The sequence below is a fragment of the Rhinichthys klamathensis genome, unplaced genomic scaffold (assembly GCF_029890125.1).
Source record: "Rhinichthys klamathensis goyatoka isolate OS25496 unplaced genomic scaffold, OSU_Roscu_1.1 h1tg000513l_1, whole genome shotgun sequence".
Classification (NCBI taxonomy): domain Eukaryota; kingdom Metazoa; phylum Chordata; class Actinopteri; order Cypriniformes; family Leuciscidae; genus Rhinichthys; species Rhinichthys klamathensis.
In genome coordinates this window covers 367,228-373,592 of record NW_026606993.1, presented here as the reverse complement: position 1 = coordinate 373,592, position 6,365 = coordinate 367,228, and the positions used below count along the sequence as shown (strand labels likewise).

At 35.4% G+C, this 6,365-nt stretch overlaps 1 protein-coding gene across 1 annotated transcript in view; it reads left to right on the top strand.

Moving 5' to 3' along the window:
• lad1 (ladinin) overlaps window positions 1–6,365 on the top strand; it is a 71,439-nt gene that overhangs the window by 36,282 nt on the left and 28,792 nt on the right. The gene's annotated exons all lie outside the window — the stretch shown is intronic.

Genomic DNA, 6,365 nt, shown 5'->3' with positions numbered 1-6,365 from the left:
TTTCTTTTGGACTGTCTATTCATCAAATAATCCTAAAACATGTTTTAGCACAGTTTCTTAAATCAAATATTAAGCAGAACTATTTTCAAAATGAATAAGAAATGTTTCGTGAGCAGCAAAACAGCACATTATAGATTCATAATAGAAAGCATAGTGTTTCTGAAAGATCATGTGATGATAATGATGCTGAAAAATTACATTTCAAAATATATTCAGGCAACAACAAAATACGTTTTTTTTTTTTATCAAATAAATGCAGCCACAAAACACAATGCACTTGCTTTTAAACCAAAATGTGTTCAGACACCTTCAACAATTCTCACATTATCAGTTTATTCGCTGTTTAGAAAATGATAATAAATAACTCAGAGTTATCAAATCAGTTGATATTTCACTGGTTTTCTCCATCCTTCTGTTAGACTGCGTCACAAATGAATTATGTTGAATATCCGTCAGCTGTTAAATTTAAGTACACAATTAGATAATATCAATTAAGGTGAACCAATTACCTAGCAATGCTTCATTGTGTTCAGTCTGTGGTGTAAAAAGGAAAACATGGCCAGGTCAAAATGTCTCAATTTTTGGTCACAAATTTTTATACATTTTACTGGTAGTCTTTCTTTCTTAGTCAAAAAATAACTTTTGGGTATAATATGTCACAGATTACTTTATTTTGCCATCCTCACTTACATAAATGAACTATAGTGTCTTGCACCCACTAGTAAAACAAATATTAAAAATAATATCTGGTGTCTGAATAATTCTCTGTGGAAGAGGAAGATATTCATGCATATGCACAGTAAACATCTTCAAATGATGCACATTTTCACACCCAGCTCTTTTCTTTTAATGAGCCCTCGGGCCTTTCTGTGGTTTAAGAGGCAAAGAGGTCAAGAGATTCTCCTCCCAGATGATTTGCAGATTAGCATTCGGCACAGGAGCATGTACTGTATGACCAGCGTTCAATCTCTCCAATATTACAGGAACTTTATAATTTTCTGGGAAATTTGTGTGCGTCATAAAGCGTCCCCTGGCTCACAGCCCGTCGTTTCTAGTGTAGGGTGGAGATCCAGAGTAAACATACAAAATGTGACTAATTAATACAATTGCTTTCTCCAGAATTGACAGTGATAAACAAATAGTCTGCTTTCTGATGGCCAAATGACATTCTCTATAATAAAGACACATGTTTGAGGTTTAACGGCTGTTGATGCCAAATGGGTTTTTGTAAAATCACAAAGAGGAATTTAAAATCACACACAGTTAACCGACATTTCTCATGATTGATTCGAGGTGTAAACTGGATAAGAGTTTTTTTCCTCATCACAGGTGAAGAAAATACCGTTGAGAGTTGTCGTAATAAACGTGTTGGATGCCGGAGAAATGGGCAGGAATAAAGATCTGAGCGACTTTGACAAGTGCCGAATAGTTATGGCAAGGCGAAACGGCTTCTCCAGGTCAGCAGTGGTGAGAATTAACAAAGCAAAGCATAAAAAACATGATCTAACTCTTTACATATGAGCTAATTAAACAATAATAATAGTTAATTACAGTGACAATGAATAAACTCACTATTTGTGTATTAATATATTAACAATGTAGAGACTATAATATATTAACTATGAATGAACTATTAACGAATAGTTTGCAAAATATTACTGTATACATATTATAAAATGTTACCCATAATTCCTTTGACAGGATTTGCTTGTACTGTAAATAACTGACAATTTATTACCAAACTATAAATGTCATGATTTCAGCTAATTTTTGTGTAACATACTGTAAAAGGATGTTACAAAAGAAAAAAAAAAGGAAACATACCTTAACATAAAACGCACTTTTATTTCAGAAATACAGGTTTTATGCAAGATAAAAAATGTACATTTTTGGTCATGCAGATACAAAATGTCATTTTACACAGCCATTTTTATTACAAAAATATCCTAAAAGTCCACTTTCTGTTTGTCTGTTCTGTGAAACAGATTGAGAAAATCACAATCCAGCCAAACTAAAGTCAAATAAAAATAATATTCACAAAATACAATAAATCACACACATTAAGCAAATAGCAAACAAACAAAAAAAAAAAGGCAAGTTAGGCTTTAAAAAGGTATGGAATCAAAATACATCTAGAAAACAATGCATCTTGCATTTATTTACTACAATATCATTTCAGATTTCAAAATAGAGCAACCAATTCCCGTTCAATCCCATTCAAATTGAATGCATCTAGCATTACCTCTCCTAAAATACCCAAAAGTCCAGTGTTATCTTTACAATGCCAAGGTAGTACACATGCTGTACGTCACATCTAAAGCAGCATATGCAGTATACCACTAAACTGTGCTGAGTCTTTTTCATTTGTATTTACTAGTGCTGGGCAACGATTAAAAAATTAAATCGCGATTAATCGCATGATTTTCTTGCGATTAATCGCGATTAATCGCATTGTTACGCGCAAAATTGAATAATGAATTCTAGTAGTGTATTGCGCACTTTTGATTTAAATGTACTGCTACAAAAGTGCAATAACATGTGGTTTGCAAAAACTTTAAACAAATAAGGTGCTTTTATACCAGCAGTATTCCCTTTACACAGTATCAATAAAATATTTCTTGTAAATCTCAACTTAAACATTAATGTAATCAAATCAAATATTTAAACAAAGCTATTTGCCACTGCCAGGGCATTACCTTTTATCTAGCTTGTTAAAACGAGTCCAGTTTTCTTTTTTTCTGAACAGGTATCTTGTATCAGGGAGCAGCAGAAACAGTCTATGTAGTCAAAGGGTCATGATCACTACTACAGATATAAGTCGACCAACGTTACTTCTCTGATAGCAGCTTAGGTTTGGTCATGGCATGCCATTTCCCACGTAAGATTACATTAAACAGAGGTAAAGCCCAATTTATACTTCTGCGTCGAACTCACGCCGTAGCTGTGTAGCGCGCGTACCCTGACATGCATCTCTCCAAAAATGTAACGTCAATTCTACGCGTACCGCAAGCGCTGTGATTGCTAGAACCGCTCCCCGGGTTTCACACTCTCCCTCATGTGTAATTGCGCGTCAACGCGGACAACGACGCAGATATATAAATGAAAACCAACGCGTTGTCTATAGCGTAGAGGCTCCGGCGTAAGTCCGACACAGAATTATAAATCAGCCGAAAAGAGTGAGGTGAAGTGGTCGAGCACAGGTGCAGCGACAAGCGGGTGCGTTCCTGTGAAACTGTTGCAGTCATGCTCGCCTCACGCACGCGCCCGCGCGTTGCCGAAGTTGAATTGTCTAACTTTTTTGTACACGACGCGCAGCACAAATCATTGGAAGAGAGACTGATCCTCGGCTCGCTGTTTGTGAGTTTCCAGAATCTAAATAGTTATCAGGACATCAACAGAAGGGAATTCACATTGCAGAGCATCCCCGCTAAACTAAACGCAGGCCTATCAGGTAAAGTTATGTATCATTTTAATTTAAGTTAAAAAGGCTACCGCTGCGTAGCGCACAGAAGCCGTTGCCATGGTTACTATCCATAGAGCGCCTGTCATTCACTCGCGGGGCGCTGTCTCCCTTTCTGTTCACCTGAGAGAACCTGCCAAAGCCTCTCCACTGCTTGTTTGGGTGGGTTATTTGCTGGCTGACCAACATCCCACCCCTCCTGTGATCATGGTTTGACTGTAGGCCTATGTGTATTCAGAGGCAGTGAGCAACGGACTTTCAAAATAATAATAAAAAAAACCTCTGCGTTAACGCGCGATAAAAAAATTGTCGGCATTAATTAATAAATGCGTTAACGCGATAATAACGCGTTAACTTGCCCAGCACTAGTATTTACACATGAATTATTTGTGATTAACCATGTTAAACAGAAACAACAGAAATTAAATGTGTGATGATTGTGATGACATCTTCAAAGTTTAAGGTGATTCTAGGGTTTTAGTGCTGTGGAACCAGAAGTTTGTTCAATTCCAAACTAGCCAGCATTTCAACGTTTATTTACGGATGATTCAATTCGCTCTTGAATTTCATTTGTTTTTTGCAAATCGAATCAGCGTTGATATTGCAATATGCAATTATATCTTGTTAAAATTTCAATGTTGAAAGTTAGGTGTTACACCGTGTATTATCCGTCCACACCAGACGCGGCGACACAATCAATCAGAAATCACAGCCAATCAGAAGAGCGTGTGGGCGGAGTCTCTCTCGCAACGCAATGGAGATGAGATACATAATAAAATTCAAAAACATTACATCATTTTAACATAATTAAAATTACATACTAAGTATGTAAAGTACAAAATGAGTACCTGAGATTATCACTGTCATACTTTGTATGTTTGTTGTTCCAGCCGCGACGTCACAGAAATATAAACTAAAATAGAATTGTCACGCATCGGCTTGATAGGAAAAAACTCTGATTAACATGGAAAATACATTTTATCATGTTGCCGCGTCGCGTCTGGTTAGTATATGGAAGCTTGTTTCCGCCACAGAATATATATATATATATTTTTTATATATAACTGCGTTATATATAGTTGCAATTGCAAGTTATAAAGTCAGAATTGCGAGATATAAACTCGCAATTGCAAGAAATAAACTCGCAATTCTGACTTTTTTTTTCTCAGAATCGCAACTTTATAACGCAATTGGGAGATATAAAGTCCGAATCGCATGATATAAACTCACAATTGCGTGTTATAGAGTCAGAATTGTGAGATATAAACTATTTTTCCTTAGAATCGGACTTCATATCTCGCAATTGTGAGTTTATATCTCGTAATTCTGACTTTATTTCTCAGAATTGCGAAATGTAAATCGCCATTGTGAGATAAAATGTCGCAATTATCTTTTAAAATGTTTTATTCTGTGGTGGAAACAAGCTTCCATAGGTTAGGACACAGTGTAAAACAGTTTTTTTTTTTTTTTTATTAAAACAACATCTGACTTCATTTCAACCACATTTCAACATTGATGGTTGGTCATGTTTCGTTGGGAAGTGAAATTATTTTTATTTTTTTACGTGCTAGTTTTCATACTATGGAAGCTTGTGTCTACCATGAAATAAATTAAAAAGGCGATTGCGACTTTTAATCTCATAATTCTTCATTTTTTCCTCATAATTGTGTGATATAAAGTCTCTTAAATCTCTAAAAATTAAGTTCTTCTAAAATCAGAATTGTGAGATAAAAAGTCACAATTATCTTTTAAAAAATGTTATTCCATGGCGGCAACAAGCTTCCATATAATTCCTAACCCTACCTCAGAACAACTTATAGGATGTCAAGAAGAAGATAAAAAAAGTGAAACAATTTTTCAGAAGGTTTTAACTGCAATATAAAAGCATATTTCGAATCTGATAACTATTCAGGCATCATTGCACAAAAATGCTAAAGATTTAACCAGTGTGTACTGTATTATGTTGTAAAATATTGCATTAAAATATTGCTTCCTTTACCAATATGCCCAGCATTTATATATATATATATATATATACACAACAGAGGAGGAGAAGGAAAGCAGCATAAGAAGAAGAGTGGAATCATTACTCTGCAGGACCAGTAGTGCAAGTTTGTCAAGCCGTGTAAGTGTAAGTGTAAGAGCTGTTTCCCATGGTAAAAGTGCACATCTGTGTATCAGGCACTAAACAGGCCTGTACTAGCAGTGCAGAGAGCGACAAGATGAAACATCATCCACTCTTTTTTATTATGGAATGGGAGATTAATTAAACAATTTGGGGATGTCAAGCTCAAAAATGATAGAAAACTGTCCATATAACTCAAGCTAAACTCCAGATCAGTCCAATTCATAAATGAATGTTTAGTGAACTGCTTCATTTAAAGGGATAGTTCAACCCGATCTAACGGCAATTTGTTACAATTTTACGAGGTGACTAATTAGTACGAATTCATACGACCTCACTCGCATGAATTCGTCCTATTTTTGCTGAATCGTACATATTTTACGAGTTGCCCAATGCGTATGAATTCGTACGAATGACTTACCCCTGACCCCGCCTCTAAACCTACCCGTCCTACCAGTGAGTGAGGTCGTTCGAATTCGTAAGAATTAGTTACCTTTTACTCGCTCGTAAGAAATGTTCATGAGATAGCGTTGGATAGTTCATTCATTTACTCACCACTTTCTTTTTTTCTGTGGTTTTGGTTCCTATTGACTTCCATTTTATGGACAAACAAATACAATGGAAACCAAAACTGTTTGGTTTCAAACATTCTTCAAAATATCTTCTTTTGTTTTCAACAAAATAAAGTAAGTCAAATATGTTTGAAACATCATAAGGTTGAGTAAAAGATGAGAGAATTTTCATTTTTGGGTGAACTATCCCTTTAACTTTCAGTCTGTT